A 17,676-nucleotide genomic window follows, 5' to 3' on the forward strand; every position below is an offset into this window, starting at 1 on the left:
CAGCTGGGAGATTTGGGCCAAACCAAACCACAGAGCCTAGGACTTGCCAATCAGAAGGTCGGCGGTTCGAATCCCCGTGACGGGGTGAGCTCTTGTTGCTCAGTCCCTGCTCCTGCCAACCTAGCAGTTCGAAAGCACGTCAAAGTGCAAGTAGATAAATAGGTACCGCTCCGGCGGGAAGGTAAACGGCATTTCCGTGCGCTGCTCTGGTTCGCCAGAAGTGGCTTAGTCCTGCTGGCCACATGACCCGGAGGCTGTACGCCGGCTCCCTCGGCCAGTAAAGTGAGATGAGCGCCGCAACCCCAGAGTTGGCCACGACTGGACCTAATGGTCAGGGGTCCCTTTACCTTTACTAGACCCTCCTCAGCTCCTGACAGCTTCCTTGCGCCCACTGCAATCCATCTAAGAGGTCTTCTGCCGCTTTTCTGATTTTAAGCGCCAACATTCTGGTTCAATCCCAGTCCAAGGGGATTGGACCATCCCTTTTGCACAAACCCAGCTTGCCCCAGAATGGTCCCCAGCACCTAACAGATCTCTCCTCCAGACACCATCACCACATCTGGGCACTGAAACTGCAGAGCTGTGTCTGTCTGACTAGCCCTCTGCATGGAACTGGTAGCAGTTTCACCAACAGATAGATACATAGATACCTTTGAGAGTCCCTAGCTTTCAGCATCCTAACCAGCTCCCTAAATTTGGCTTCCAGGACCTCATTATGAAATTTCCCCATGTCATTGGTGCCACTGACTTACGAACTGCCATGCTATGTAGACAATGAACAGCATCTGCAACCTTCGTACCTGGCCAGCAATTCGCCCTGCGGTGAATTTACCACTGCATTGTTTAAAAAGTAAAAAAGCTAAAGCCCAAATGAGCTATTTTTAACAATTAAACAACTAACAATATGCTGCCTTTTCATGACACCAAACTTGCGCTGCCTGAGGCATTGACCTCACTCTGACTAACAGTTGGGCTGGCCCAGCTGCAGAGTGCAGTATTGAAAAGATGAAATAAATAATAAGCATTAATTGAACCAATAGTCATATGTTGCTGACCACTGAGGGCAAGGGATTTCTCAGTGGTGCATTATGAAGCTTTCTGGCGGAACGAGGGAGACTTTTTGCAGACAAAGGCATATCCCGCCCCCGCTACTCCACAGAGCAACCATGTTGGGGGCTTTTTGTCCGTGAAACGTGCTTTTGTACATGTTCCAGGCTCATCTCTCCTATCAACGCTTACTGTCACCACCCTCGACATTCTTGTCGCACTGAATGTCCGTCCGCGCTTTGAATCCTGAGATGGCTTTGATCGCGAGGACGTCCCAAGACAAGTCGCTCAGTGTGACAGCGCGGTGGAAGGAACTCAGACGAGATCCCGTAAGACACTTGCCAAAAATAGCATCCTTTTAAAGCCGGTTGGGGGATGTGTGTTGTTTTTTAAGCCCAAATGCTATAAATCACACAGAGAGATAATGCCCCCCGCAAGATCCGTGCCAGGAGAAAAAGATGGTGAATTGTAAGAGTTTGGCCACAGGCAAGTGAGCACGGCTTACAGTGCCAAAGCCATCACAGGTCTACACAGACGTAATACCCATTGAGTGAAACAGTAAGCCTGGGGAGCCTCACTTTACCATCCGTCAAAGCGAAATCTTAGTGACCCACTAGTGTTACTGCACAGTGTGGTGTAGTGGTTAGAGCGTCAGAAGAGGCCTGTAGAGACCTGGTTTCCCATCCTCACGTGGCCGTTAAGTTTCAGCCAGTCACCAACCCTCAACACAGCCTCCTACCTCGCAGGACTCTTGGGAGAAAAGAGAGAAAGACTGTAATTGTCACCTAGAGCCGCCTGGTGGAAAGGTAAGGTATAAATGAAAACAAATAAAATGTAATATTATTATTACATCCACAGCATCCATTTCATAGAATCATAAACTTGGAGGCATCTTGAGGACCATTTAATCCAGGGGTCAGCAACCTAAGGCCCGTGGGCCGGAAGTGGCCCGTGGAGGTCGTTTGACCAGCCCCCGTCCCGCCCCCGAACCGAGCTGCCCACTCGCTGTGCTAAACAGGCGCAGCACAGGGATTTGCTTCTGTGGTGCCAGAAATTGCGTCTGCACACGCACAGACACCGGAAATTGCAGGTGCATGTGCTCACACACGCGCGATCCAGCCCACAGAGGGATCTCGGCAGGACCGATCCAGCCCAGGCAAGATAAACCTTGCTGCCCCCTGATCTAATTGAACCCCCTACAATGCAGGAATATGCAGCCGTCCCTTACAGGGATCGAACCTGCAACCTTGGCGTTATCAGCACCACCCTGACCACTCCCCCACGGATCCTGGAAACTGTAGTTTACTCCTCACGGAGCTACAATTCCCAGCCCACTTGGGAAATTACAGTTCCGGGATCCTCTGGGGAAATCCATGCGCTTTAAATGTGTGGTGTGGATGAATAAGATTGGGTCCTCCACAGGTATGAAGTTTACGGCATGTAATGCCTTAAGAGAGAATATTATGAAAATGATATATAGGTGGTACATGACCCCAGTCAAGCTTGCAAAAATCTATCATTTGCCCGATAATAAATGTTGGAAATGTAAGGAGACTGAAGGTACATTCTTTCACCTTTGGTGGACGTGCCCAAGGATTAAGGCTTTCTGGGAGATGATATATAATGAAATGAAAAAGGTATTTAAATATACCTTCTTGAAGAAACCAGAGGCCTTTCTCCTGGGCATCGTCAGCCAATTGGTGCCAAAGAAGGATAGAACTTTCTTTATGTACGCTACAACAGCAGCAAGAATACTTATTGCGAAGTATTGGAAGACACAAGATCTACCCACTCTGGAAGAATGGCAGATGAAGGTGATGGACTACATGGAATTGGCGGAAATGACCGGCAGAATCCGAGACCAGGGAGAAGAGTTGGTGGAAGAAGACTGGAAGAAATTTAAAGTCTACTTACAGAAATACTGTAAAATTAATGAATGTTAGAATGATGTTGGATAAGAAGTTAAGTGGTTTTTAGCTGCAATGCTATAAAGGAATATGAAAAAATTGATTATTAACAGGTAAAAATTTAATGTTATAATACTTTAAAATTAAAGACTAGGATAAACAAAGAGGGAAAGGATTTGCTGAACTAACAAATTGAACTGGAATACAAAAAAGGGAGGTGTGAGGAGGTCCGGGAAACAAGCAAATGAAAGATAAGTAATGGAAAGATGGAATTGTTTTTTAACTATTTTTATTTTGTATTTTTCTTTTTTCTTTTTTCATTTTGTAATATTTTGAAAATCTTAATATCTTTTTTAAAAAAAATATTGGGTCCTGCAAGGGCTTGACAGAGGACCGCGATGGAGTGTACGCTCAGCTTGGAGAGAGGAGAGGGAGTCAAGAAACATGGCTTTAAATCCTTGCGGACTTCCTCACAGGGTTGTTGTGAGGCCCCAACAACCTCTTCCAGGGACACCACCCTCAGCTCTTTGGAGGAAAGGAGACAGAAGTTATAAATAAAGTGTGAAGGAAACAGCAGAGCTGTTTGACAGTGGAACAGACTCCATCGGAAGGCAGTGGAGTCTCCTTCCTTCGGGGTTTTTAAGCAGCGGTCAGGCGGTCATCTGTCAGGGATGGCTAGATGACTCTTGGGGCCCCTTGCAACCCTCTTGTTCTGCGGTTCTATGAATTGCACACAATTGACCTGCAGGGTCAGTGTCGTGTGGTCTTGCCATTCACAGGGTGGCAGAGAGAGAGAGAGAGAGAGAGAGAGAGAGAGAGGAGGCCAGCTGAGGCTATGAGCACCCAGAGAGAGGGAGAACATGGCAGCATGTAGCAAATAGCATTGCAATTTTTCTACAGGCGAGGAATTGACCTAGTTCCCCGATCCCGTTGATTTATCGAACTGGAAGCCGGAATCAAGATGAAGTGCAGTTGGATGATGCGCTGCTCTGGAGAGCACTTCAGTTCGTGCCATCAGCTACAGATTTCAGATTAAACCGGTGGGGTCGCCTCCTCCTAAAGGCTTCAGAAGACAATAGCGTTTTTTTGTTTTTGTTTTTACAAAACTTGCATTTCAGGCAAAGTCGTGTGTGTGTGTGTAAGAGAGAGAGAGAGAGGAAAGAGAAATTGACACATCTGATGTGTCTTTGGCTCAGTGGCAGATCACACAGTGTGCAACATTTTCACCATTGTGACCTCATATCTGGGTCATAGCAATTTCTCCTGTGGACAGCCTGCTCATTATAAAGCTGGCTTTGAAAACAGGGTCAGAAGAGTCTGGTTGTATTATTTGAATAGTATTTTGTTATTTGAGAGCACAGAAGGCTTGGGCAGCGGTCATGTGCAGAATCGTTCGGAGCCGTCCCCTGCAACCGAACTCAGGGCTCATTCACACTGGCTGCCCCATGCCTAGAAATCAGGCGTCCAAGCAGTTTCCTCCTTGTCTCTTGCTTTCTAGGCACAGGTCTGAGTAGTTTTGCCTTTGCCCTACCACCTTCCCACTCTTTAGTGCTGAATCGGAACAAACAGCAGTCCACAGAAAACCTTCTTGCTGTTTGTTCCAATTCTCTGGGCAGGAAAATGCTGTTGTTCAATGCCTTCATATGAAGGAACTGAGGGGACATTCATTCAATTTGCAGATGACACCGAGAGGGGTAGCAAATGCCGCAGAAAGCAAATTCGCGATTAAAGATGATCTTAATAGGTTGGGGAATTGGGCACTAACTAGCAGAATGAACTTCAGCAGGGACAAACGTCAGGTTCTGCACTTAAGCAGGAAGAACCAGCTGCACGAAGAGGAGATGGGGGACCTGGCTTGCAAGTAGTAGATGAGAAAAGGATCTCAGGTCTAAGTAGACCACAAGCTTAACATGAGTCCACAGTGTGATGCGGCAGCAAAAAAAGCTAATGCTATTCTAGGCTGCATCAACAGAAGTCTAGTCTCTAGATCAAGTACAACTCTGCCTTGGTCAGACCCCACCTGGAGTACTGTGTCCAGTTCTGGGTGCCACAATTTAAGAAGGACGTTGGCAATCTAGAACGTGTGCAAAGGAGGGGCAACCAAGATGATCAAGAGTCTGGAAACCAAGGCTTATGACGAGAGCTTGAAGGAGCTGGGAGGTTAGCTTGGAAAAGGGGAGTCTGAGAGGAGATATGATAGCCCTCTTCAAATATCTCAAGGGTTGTCACATGGTAGAGGGCACATGCTTCTTTTCCCCTCTGGAGGGTAGGACTCAAACCAATGTCTTCAAGTTATAAGAGAGGAGATTCCGACTGAATATCAGGAAGATCTTTCTGATGGTAAGAGCTGTTCACAAGTGAATTGGACTCCCTTGGGAGGTGGTGGACTCTCCTTCCCTGGAGGTTTCTAAGCAGAGGTTGGATGACCATCTGTCAGAGATGCTTTAGCTGAGAGTCCTGCATTGCAGGGGGTGGACTAGATGAACCTTGGGGTTTCTTCCAACCCAATAACTCTATGATCTGGAGAGGGAGTGTTCCACTGGTTTGGGGTGGGGTTGCCCTCACCATGAAAGAGTTGACCTTGAGCTTGGAGGAGCTCCTACATCTACCTTTGTCAAGAGTCAGGGAGCTACATGGGCAACACTTTTTCCTGGTGTTGGCTGCTTCATTGGCTGTGGCCATTCCTGGACAGTGTGCTGGGCCCAGGGGTAACCCATGTAACACGGTCCAGGTCTGGTCCAGAATCCAAAGGTTCCGCTGGGAGTCAGTCCGACAGGGCCGAGGCAGGACACGAGGCAGGAAACCAGGCAAGGACAGACACAGGATCTCAGGCAGGATCTGGCATACAGCAATGTTGCTCCTGCAACCTGGGGCAGGGTCCGACAGCCTTTTATCTTTGTCGGGGTAGTGGCCGGTCCTGATCCCCCAGCAACTCACCTCCCTCTTTCGCCCAGAGGCAAGCACTCCTCCTGCGAGTACTCAGGTCTCTCCTTTTCTCAGGCTTGGGAGATGTCAGTGGGTTACTAGACCCAGGGGCTGCCTTAGCCTCCCCTGACCCAACCGGTAGTGGAGCAGCTGTAAGTGATGGCCCAGCTGGAGGCAACGAGGTCATCCCCGCATCTGGAGCCAGGGCAGGCTCAGGCCCCTGACTCGGCCCAGCTGGTGTTTGCTGCAGGGGAACCTGTGCAGACTGAGACTCTTCAGGATCAGGCCCCAGACTTGGTTCAGGTGATGCTTGGGGCAAAGGATCTGGTGCAGAATGAGTCTCCTCTGGTTCTGAGTCCGAGCCTGAGTCCCAGACCATCACAGACAGGAAGACTCTGGCTACAGTGGTATCCCAGTTGAATTACTGCCATGCTTTGTTTCTCAGACTTTGACTTGACTGTGGCTGATCTTCGACCTGAGGTCATTGCAAGGACAAATGGCTCAAACTACCCCAAGTGACCTGGATGTGCTGGGACTGGACAGAGCCTCTCCGACTCCTGGGCCTGGAGAAGGGTCTAAGAGAAGCTCCCAGGCCCCAAGGGTTTGGTCTGCCAGAGCTACAGGACAGCCTAGCGCACTGATTGTGCCATGCCTTGTTTCCCAACACGCCACATTTTCTCATTCTAGTTTGTTTTCATCTCCCATATTGCCAACTCGAGCTGCAAAAGCTTCAGACATCTGCTTGCCAAGAGACGTCTTCATGAAATGTAGCATAAGATCAGCTGGTTCTGGTGAGGACAGTTCTAGCAGGGAGAGGAGGGGAAATGGCTTTAATAAAAACCGGGGAAACTACAGATGGCATTGGGGGGGGGGGTGAGAGAGAGATTCATGCACGCTTAGTTAGCTCTAGCAGACGGTAAAGGTAGAATCATAGAATAGAATCATAGAGTTGGAATAGACCACAAGGGCCATCGAGTCCAACCCCCTGCCAAGCAGGAAACACCATCAGAGCACTCCTGACATATGGTTGTCAAGCCTCTGCTTAAAGACCTCCAAAGAAGGAGACTCCACCACACTCCTTGGCAGCAAATTCCACTGTCGAACAGCTCTTACTGTCAGGAAGTTCTTCCTAATGTTTAGGTGGAATCTTCTTTCTTGTAGTTTGGATCCATTGCTCCGTGTCCGCTTCTCTGGAGCAGCAGAAAAGAACCTTTCTCCCTCCTCTATGTGACATCCTTTTATATATTTGAACATGGCTATCATATCACCCCTCAACCTCCTCTTCTCCAGGTGGATCTGGGGAGGAGGGTAGGTCTGATCTACAATGCTAGAAAACATCAATTTCAATACCGATGGTTTCAAACATTTTAAGGGGACTTCAGACATCCTTTTCATGATTTTTGTGTGTGCTCATGATGCTATCAGGGCAGTCATGAGTCCCCATATGCACCATCCACACCTGGTCTGGAAGTCACCAGGTTAGGGAAGACCCACATTCTAATTCCTCTGTTGGGTTGAATCAATATATATGTGTGAGTGTGTGTGATGTCTGTCTGTCTGTCTGTCTGTCTGTCTGTCTGTCTGTCTGTCTATGCAGACACACACAGAGAGATTCATTTCAGTTCCCTTGTTTCTACATTAAAAAAATATGTCTGCAATGATTTCTTTCCTTTTGGCCCCTCTCCTTATTGCCTCCCGCCCCCAGCCACTGGATTTCCTGAGCCCCAAGAGGACAGAAATATTAAAAGCTGCTCTGAGCCCAGGCTGCAGAGCCGGATTTAAAATCAAATAAGCAAGCAGGCAGCCTCCTTCTGCCTTCTAGTGCTCACACTGAAGAATGCAGGGAGACACGACAAGGACGCAAGTCGGTGCCCGGCTGCTGCTTCTCGCTAGAAATAGTTCTTGGAATGTTTGTGTTTTACGATGGAGCAGCGTTGAAACATTTGATTGCTGGTCATTTGGAATTCTGTCTCAATTTAGAGGATTCACAGGGAAACTTCGGCACAGAAGTGCTCAGTTAGATCTAGAACAGGCATAGGCAAACTCCGGCCCTCCAGATGTTTGGGACTACGATTCCCATCATCCCTAGCTAACAGGACCAGCGGTAAGGGATGATGAGAATTGTAGTCCCAAACATCTGGAGGGCAGGAGTTTGCCGATGCCTGATCTAGAAGTTCATTTATATCTCCTGCGTCCTGAATCGAGACGACTTGGGAATCAAGGGGAGGAGAGGAGTAAAGGGCTGTTTCCCCTGGGTCATGCCTGAGAGCTTCCTGGGGTGCCTGGTTGGTAACAGGGCACTGGATTTGAAGGACCTTTGGGTGCTCGTAGGATTTCATCTGGCTGTGCAAGTTTGGGCAGCCCTGTCCTCCACTCAGTGAAACTTTTGAGTAGCCTTCAAGGGCAGTTTCTGATTTGATCCCAGAATGTACTGCTTTTCCTTACGATGTCCCTATTTTCATTGGAGAAATGTTGGAGACCATGGAGTTGTCCATCCCTGAGCCATCTGAAGGCAACCCTGTATAAGGAAGGCTTTTTAAAAATATGTTTTATGTTTTATTATGTTTTTATATATGTTGGAAGCTACCCAGAATGGCTGGGGCAACCCACGAAGGTGGGTTGTTTACTACAGTATTAGGAAATAAACAACTATCTGACTTTTAGATGACAGCTGAAGGCAGCCCTGTATTGGGAAGTTTTTAATGTTAGTATGCTCTGATATATGCTGTGAGCTGCCCAGAGTGGCTGGGAAAACCCTACCAGATGGGTGGGGTATAAATAATAAAATTGTTGTTGTTAAAATTATCCTTATGGAATGGGATGTCCCTGTTTTCATTGGAGAAATGTTGGCGGGTTTGTAGTGTCCTTGTAAACCACGTGGGGCAGATGGCCTTTGACACACCCTGGTTAAGTACCCCCCCCCCCAAATCTGTTTTGTGAAGGCAAAGAACAGAATCCTAAAAGCAGCTACTCCTGGCCTGCTACTCCCATCTTGCAAAAACCTAGCAGAGCTAAGGAGCAACGCATGAGACAGCGATGGCGCTTCACACCTTCTAATTACTTCTACACCACAAACTGTTGCAGAAGCAGCACTAAGCAGGCAAGACACCTTTCTGCCCGTCTGAAGCTTTAAAACGGTGCATTATTTGTGGAACTGGGACTTTTACCTGTAGCAGCGCATTCAGAAAGTGTAGAAGCAGGGGGCGTCCTACGGAAGCAGGCTGAAATGATGTGACTAAATCAGATCCTGCCATGTGTTGCAACAGATTTATAAAACACAGGGGGTTGAACTACACCAGGGGTCAGCAACCTTTTCCAGCCGTGGGCCGGTCCACTCTCCCTCAGAGCTTGGGGGGCGGCCAACTATATTCTGAAGAGAGAAAAAAAGGGTGAATTCCTATGCCTCACAAATAACCCAGAGATGCATTTTAAATAAAAGGACACATTCTACTGATGTAAAAACACGCTGATTCCCGGACCATCCGTGGGCCGGATTTAGAAGGTGATTGGGCTGGATCTGGCCCCCAGGCCTTGGGTTGCCTACCCCTGGACTACATGACCCTTTGGATCCCTTCTGTTAAGTTGTGGGCAAACATATCAGACGACACAGCGATTCTTCAAACAGCTCTTGTTTATTCAGAGGCGAGAACAGAACTGAACTGAAGAGCTCAGTCAGCCTGCTTATATAGAGCTCCAGTACAACGTTACTGTAGCAATTTTCTAAAACTATCCAATCACCGAACGTCACTTTCGATCCTTCATTTGCATAAAAACTATCCAATCACTGAACGTCACTTTCGATCCTTCATTTGCATAACTATCTACAGTATCCCCCTGCTGCCCAGGGTGAGAACTTCAGTACATAACACCTTCCAACTGTTGCAGGAATTTATGTATTGGGGGGGGGGGGTTGCCTCTCCAGCAGATATCATGCACATACAGGCCACTACCAAAATCAGCACAATCTCTTTTGTGACTTTTGTGATTTCTCCCCGCAAAACACTTCATCACAGTTTCTTCCTATCTGTTCAAAGGGCCTCTGCTGCACAATACCAAATGCAACAACTCACTGATACAGTGGTGCCTCGCAAGACGAAATTAATCCGTTCCGCGAGTCTCTTTGTCTTTCGGTTTTTTCGTCTTGCGAAGCACGGCTATTAGCGGCTTAGCGGCTATTAACGGCTTAGCGGCTATTAACGGCTTAGCAGCTTAGCGGCTTTAAGAAAAAGGAAACAAACTCGCAAGAACTCGCAAGACGTTTCGTCTTGCGAAGCAAGCCCATAGGGAAATTCGTCTTGCGGAACGACTCAAAAAACGGAAAACCCTTTCGTCTAGTGAGATTTTCGTCTTGCGAGGCATTCGTCTTGCGGGGCACCACTGTAAATGTATCTAGGTACTGGCTCACTGGGAAAATTTCAGAAATTCATATAGACATGTGAGCTCAGCTACTCAGCAGCTCCTCTGCCTGAGTGATAATTCCTGGCATCCTGATACCTGAGTGCCAGACAGGTAGCCATTCCAGAAATAACAAACCCAGATGAAGACAAAAGGGTGTGATTAACTTGGCTGGGAAACAGGGCAATGTAAATATCTCTTTTGTTACACTTGATGGGTGTTTGGTGAAGGGCAAGGGGAACCATGGGGCAGGGTCCAGGATGCTCAGATTCCTGCCACCAGACCTCCCCTTTCATGTTATAACCATGATGTATAAGTGATGTAGTTTGGGGGGCTGTAACATGGGGATTAGCAGCTAATAAAAGTTTGGGGGCTCTTTTGTTGGGGGCTTCCATCTTGTTCCACCTGGTGGCAGGTGGGAGTCCTGTCGCCACAGTCTTCAATAAAGACCAAGCCGACTGGCTGCTCTTTTGCTCTGGTATTCCTGGCTGGCGTCCTTGTTTTTTTGTCCAAGGGAGCCCTCAGATTTCTCCGTTAACAGATCTCTACGATTCTATGATTTTATTATTGATGCATTCTCCAGAGTTATAGTTTTTTCACACACAGAGAGAAATACGTTGTACATTGTGTAATTTATTGTTTTAATGTTCGGATAACTGAGAGAAGAGGCAGGATGAAACATGACCAATGCAGTTTTCTTTTACGGTTCAGTACTGTTTTTATTTTGAATTACATATGGGAGTGGGGAGCACCCTCGTCGTCTCAGTGCTTGGAGTCTCTCAGATGCCCATCCAGCCCTGGCACTGAAGGAACGCTCAGCTGGCAGCCATCCAGTGCAGTTGCTACAACTGCGCAGCCCAACTTCTTGTGGTCTTCCTCAGCCTTTGCAAATGGCGGCAGTCCTCCAGGCGCGTGGGACTACAACTCCCAACAGCCCCTCCTAATATGGCTGTGCTGGCAGGGGGCTGATGGGAGTTGTAGTCCAAAGAAAAACTGGAGGGCAGCAGGTTGCAAAAGGCTGAGCGAGGGCTTGGCAGGACCAGCGTGGACAAAATGGACTCAGCTTGCAAAGATCTGACATCTTTGTGAGAAAAGAACTCACAAGATGAGAACTGTCATTGGACACTTCCAATTTATTTATTTTTGCTAATTTTCTTAATTACAATTCTTAGAGACCCCGAAAATGGTTAATATTATAAATTATCTCCCATTATTTTTCATTCCTTTTTTTTAAAAAAAGAAGCTCATTCTTGTTCGAATCCTTTAAAATGTTCTTCTTCTTGCTTTACCCATAAAATCAAAGATATCTTGTGCAGTGTTGCAAAATCCTCCATTTTGATTTGCCATATTTAATATTCTATATTATTTTAATGAATGTTGAATGTTATTTTATTTGCATAGTGTATATTGTATTATGCATATTGTCTGATTTATATGATGTTAGCGGCTTTGGCCGGGGAGGGCGGGTTACAAATAAAAATTTATTATTATTATTATTTATTATTATCTCGCTGAGTTTCCATTTGTCAGATCCATCAGCCCTTGCATAATCCATGATTTTTGGCAATTTGGCAGTTCGTCTTTAGCATCATCATTCACAGCAGCTGGGAAAACATTTGGGTGGAATTAATCCTCTTTTGTTTTGAAGAGTGCTTGGATTTCACGTGGCACAGAAAGGACCGCTTGGAGCCTGGCGTCCTGGTCGTCCAAAGGCCAGAGGGACCTGGGGGCTTCTCCCAAAACTAAAGCGTGGTCTTTGAATCTGCCCATTTTCTACCCCTGCAGCCGGAGGGCAGAGCTCTGCAGCCCCCCTGGGGGTCTGCGTTGGGGGTGACGCTACATGGGGGTGGAGGAAATGCCGAGAGATTTCAGTGTCACTTCCACAGGGAAATGGTCACTAACAGCCAAGGCCTGGAAAAGAAAGGAAGAAACAGCGAAATTAGGGGGAAGAGGAGGCTGTCTTGGGGGGGGGGGCCATGCAGAATCAGAGAGTTGGAAGGAACCCCAGTGGTCATCTAGTCCAACCCGCTGCGACACAGGAGTCACGGTCAAAGCATTCCTGAGAGAGGGCAATCTAACCTCTGCTTAAAAACCTCCAAGGAAGGAGAGTTCACCACCGTCCAAGGGAGTCCGTTCCACTGCTGAATGGCTCTTCCTATCAGAAAGTTTATTCTGATGTTGAGTCGGAATCTCCTTTCTGGTAACTTGAAGCCATGGGTTCGAGTCCTGCCCTCCAGAGCAGGAGAAAACAAGCATGCTCCATCCTCCACGTGGCAGCCTGTTATGTACTGAGTTGAATAGGATCCAAACTGCAGCAGTCTGATTGGTCCTAGAACAATAGGATCCAAAAGGCAGCAGTCTGATTGGTCCTAGAACAATAGGATTCAGAATGCAGCAGTCTGATTGGTCCTAGAACAATGCAGCAGTATGATTGGTTGGCAGGAACTACCCAATCATGCTCCAGATAGAAGTGAATCCACAACCTGATTGGCTTACAGTAGAATTCCGGAATTAGCCAATCATGTACAGCCCATTGTGTAAATAATGTATATAAAGCAGATACTTTGAGGGGACAGCCATTCATTCCTCCTCACCACTATGAGCTGAATAAAGAGCATGAAATCACTTTGCGACTCTGAGTATATTTCACTGGCGACGAAGGTGGGATCCCGCTGAGCTGACTGCCACACACAGCACCGCAGCACCGCCACCTGCCGCACCGCTGCCTCGCACCGTGTATCCAGGCTTCAGCTCCGGGACACAAGGAACTCAGAATGGCAACCGACAACAGCTTCTCGCCATTCAACCCAGCATCTGGAGACTGGGAAGCGTACGCCTCCCGTTTCACCTTCCTCCTAGAAGCCAAAGGGGTCACCGACGAAGAAGACGCCAAGAAGAGGGCGATATTCTTCAGCGTATGCGGAGAGGAAACGTTTGAAATCGCCCGGGCTCTCCTTGCGCCTGAAGACGTCGCTACTGTTCCATACAAAACAATAATGGAACAGCTGAAGGGGCACTTTTCGCCACAGCCCTCAGTGGTGGCTCGTCGAAATGCCTTCTACGCAAAGCGGCAAGCCCCTGGGGAAACCATAACTGGGTTTGTGACCTCCCTCCGCCAAGCCGCCCGGTTCTGCAACTTCTCAGAGCTGGAGAACATGCTTCGTGACCGCCTCGTCGGTGGCCTGAAGGATGAGAGGCTTCAACGATGCCTCTACGCTAAGAAGGACCTAACGTTCCAGGTCGCTCTGGAGGAGGCCCTGGCAACGGAAGCTGCCGAGAGGTCAACGCAAGAGGCACGGCCGAGCCAGCCGTCCCAACCGAGGGTCCACCATGAAGACCTCACCGACGACTCAGGATCCAACAGGGAGGAGGTGCACCGAGTACAGCAGCGCACTCAAGCAGCCCACACACCACAGCTGCCTCGACGAGAAGGAGGGAACTGCGCAAGCTGTGGAGAAAGTCACGAGAGGAGGACCTGCCGTTTCCGCAACGCAGAGTGCAGGCAATGCAGAAAATTGGGACACATCGCCCGGGTGTGTCGGGCTCGGCCCACCCGACGCCAGGCATCAGATGACCAATCCAAGAGCCCCAGGTCCCGGGGCCCAACGCACCAAGGCAACTCGACAGAGCTCACGGACTTCCAGGTATACCAGTTGCCCCACCCCAACGTAGAGAAAATTTATGTAGAGGTACAGATAGAGGGGACCCCATGCCGCATGGAGCTTGACACGGGTTCAACTCTATCCATAATCTCGGCAAGGACCTTAAGGAAACTGTGTCCTACTGGGGGTCCCAAACTCAGGCCGGCCCCATTCACCCTCCGGGACTTCCAGAAACGTAAGGTCCCCACAATGGGGGTGGGGACCTTCAGGGTGCAATACCGGGGGCGGATGCGGCAACTGGACTTGCTGGTGGTCAAGGGCCCCTACATTAGCTTACTGGGATTGTCATGGTTTGGACCACTGGGACTAGCCGTCACTGGGGTGAACCACACTAACTTACAAGTGGACGTGGACGCCATATGCAAGGAATTTCCGGGGGTTTTCGATGGGAAATTGGGACAGTATACCGGCCCCCCCATTGCTCTACAGCTTGACCCCGCAGTACGACCGGTCAGGCTCAAGGCCCGCCGGGTCCCGTTCGCCCTGAAACCCCGTATTGACGAGGAATTGGACCGGCTCGTGGAGCAAGGAGTGCTGGAGCCGGTGCCTAATGCCCCCTGGGAAACCCCAATCGTCACACCCGTCAAGCCTAATGGTTCGGTCCGCATCTGCGCAGACTACAAATGTACCATAAACAAGGCCCTCGCGGCCCATGCATACCCAGTGCCAGTGGTCAGCCATGTTCTTGCCACCCTGGCTGGGTCGAAAATTTTTGGCAAGCTGGACTTGGCCCAAGCATATCAACAGCTGCCAGTAGATGAGGCCACAGCAGAGGCACAGACGATTGTGACGCACAGAGGAGCATTCAGGGTAAAGCGGCTGCAATTCGGTGTCAGCGTGGCACCAGGCATATTCCAGAATCTAATGGACTCTCTACTTAAAGGGATCCCTGGCGTCACCCCCTTCTTTGATGATGTGTTGATTGCCGGGCCCACACCAGAGGAGTTTGAGGACCACCTCCGCACCGTTCTGCACCGTTTCCAGACGGCGGGTCTCAAGGTGAAGCGGGAAAAATGTCTACTAGGAGTGCCTCAGGTGGACTTTCTGGGATTTATGGTGGACGCAGAAGGGGTCCACCCGACTGGGGACAAGGTACGGGCCATTTGTGATGCCCCAGCGCCCAAGAACAAGACTGAACTTCAGGCCTTCTTGGGACTATTGAACTTTTACCATTCCTTCCTTCCCCACAAGGCGGCGGTAGCGGAGCCCCTACACAGACTCCTGGACAAGCGGGCCCCTTGGGTGTGGGGCCAGCGCCAGGAGGCCGCATTCCAGGCAGTCAAGGACTTGCTTGTCTCAAACTCGGTCTTGGCACACTTCGACGAGAGGCTGCCGGTGGTGCTAGCATGCGACGCCTCGCCCTATGGAATTGGCGCTGTCCTGGGACACCAACTCCCGGATGGAAGAGAGGTACCAGTGGCATACTTTTCCCAGACACTCAACGCAACTGAGCGGAACTACTCGCAAATCGACAAGGAGGGTCTGGCAATCGTGAAGGGAGTAAAAAAATTCCATGATTTCTTGTACGGGCGGCCCTTCACCGTGGTGACTGACCACAAGCCGTTGCTTGGCTTGTTTGCCCCTGAAAAGCAGACCCCCCAAGTGCTGTCTCCTCGCGTCCTCAGGTGGTCAATTTTCCTTGCCAGCTACCAGTATGCACTGATTCACCGTCCGGGGAAGGCGATGGGCCATGCGGACGCCCTCAGCAGGCTACCACTACCGGAAACAGGCCCCGACCCAGCACCTGCACAAGAGGTTATGAGCCTGGAGCTGCTTCCCGACCGCCCCATTCAGGCACAAGAAGTTGCACACCATTCCAAGAAAGATAGGGTCATCTCCCGGGTCCTGGACTGGGTGTGGAGGGGATGGCCCAGCAGCAGCCCCGGGCCAGAATTCGCCGGCTACACAACCCGCAAACATGAACTGTCGGCCCACAAGGGGTGCCTGTTATGGGGAAGCAGGGTCATTGTTCCCCAGCCCCTCCGCAAAAGGGTCCTCACAGCCCTACATGAGACACACCCAGGGGTAGTAAGAATGAAAGCCCTTGCCAGGAGTTATGTGTGGTGGCCGGGGATCGACGGAGAGATAGAGGCCTGGGTCAAACACTGCCAGGCCTGCCAAGAATCCCGCCCAGATCCCCCAAGGGCCCCAGTCCAGTCCTGGGAGTCCGCCCGAGCACCATGGTCACGCCTGCATGTGGACTTCGCTGGCCCCTTTCAGGGGAAAACATTCTTCATAGTGGTGGACTCCTACACCAAATGGCTGGAAGTTGCACTGGTACCGTCCACTTCTACGTCCGCAGCCATCCGGGTACTATGCAGGCTGTTTGCAACCCACGGGCTCCCTGACACTCTCGTCTCAGACAACGGGACTGCATTCACGTCAGGAGAATTCCAAACCTTCACAGCACAGAACGCCATCCGCCACATCCGTTCGGCGCCATTCCACCCTGCCACCAATGGCCAAGCAGAACGCATGGTTCGGACCACCAAGGACACCCTTCGCCGCATGACGCAAGGGGATTGGGAGTACCGCCTTGCCACATTCCTTCTAGCACAGCACAGCACCCCCAGCTCAACGACTGGCCGGAGCCCCGCTGAACTACTAATGGGTCGGCGCCTTGCAATCAGATTGGACCGCCTTCACCCTGATAGAGCTCAGGATGAGGTAGTGGTGGGGGAAGGCAAGAACCCCCGGACCTTCGAGGCTCAGGACCCAGTGTATGCAAAGAATTTTGGGGCAGGCCCAGCATGGGTACCCGCCACAGTCACCAGGGTCACTGGCCCCGTGTCGTATGAGGTGCTAACGGATGGGGGGCAATGCTGGCGCCGCCACTGCGACCAGATACGGCGACGATTCCCGGGAGAAAACCAGGAGGAGGAAAGGGCAGAGGAGTCCCAAGGGAACAGAGGGGCAGTGAGGCCCATAGAGCACGAGGGGCCAGCAGGAGAGGCAGAATCAGTAAATACAGAGAGGACCTGCGAGGCCGAAAGGACACCGGAACCAGAACCACGACTGAGCGAGCCGGTTGCGCCAGACCAAACAGCCCCATCACAGCCAGCATCCTTGGAAGACGAGCCAGAACCTGAACCTCGGACCAGGGAACACCCCAGGCCGCAACGCACACGTAGGCCGCCGGCGTACCTCAAGGACTATGAATGCGACCTCCCGGGCAGGACTGGAACTTAGAGGGGAGGGGTGTTATGTACTGAGTTGAATAGGATCCAAACTGCAGCAGTCTGATTGGTCCTAGAACAATAGGATCCAAAAGGCAGCAGTCTGATTGGTCCTAGAACAATAGGATTCAGAATGCAGCAGTCTGATTGGTCCTAGAACAATGCAGCAGTATGATTGGTTGGCAGGAACTACCCAATCATGCTCCAGATAGAAGTGAATCCACAACCTGATTGGCTTACAGTAGAATTCCGGAATTAGCCAATCATGTACAGCCCATTGTGTAAATAATGTAGATAAAGCAGATACTTTGAGGGGACAGCCATTCATTCCTCCTCACCACTATGAGCTGAATAAAGAGCATGAAATCACTTTGCGACTCTGAGTATATTTCACAGCCCTTGAGTTATTTGAAGATGGCACATCTCCTCTCAGCCTCCTCTTTTCCAGGCTAAACGTGGCTGCCAGGTCAGTTCTCTGTGTCTTCTGCTCCAGGCTAAACATCCCCAACTCCCTGAACATTCCCTGTTGTTTGGGGTGAATTCGTTTCTTCTAATGTACACACA

The sequence above is a fragment of the Podarcis muralis genome, chromosome 14 (genome assembly GCF_964188315.1).
Source record: "Podarcis muralis chromosome 14, rPodMur119.hap1.1, whole genome shotgun sequence".
NCBI classification, from domain to species: domain Eukaryota; kingdom Metazoa; phylum Chordata; class Lepidosauria; order Squamata; family Lacertidae; genus Podarcis; species Podarcis muralis.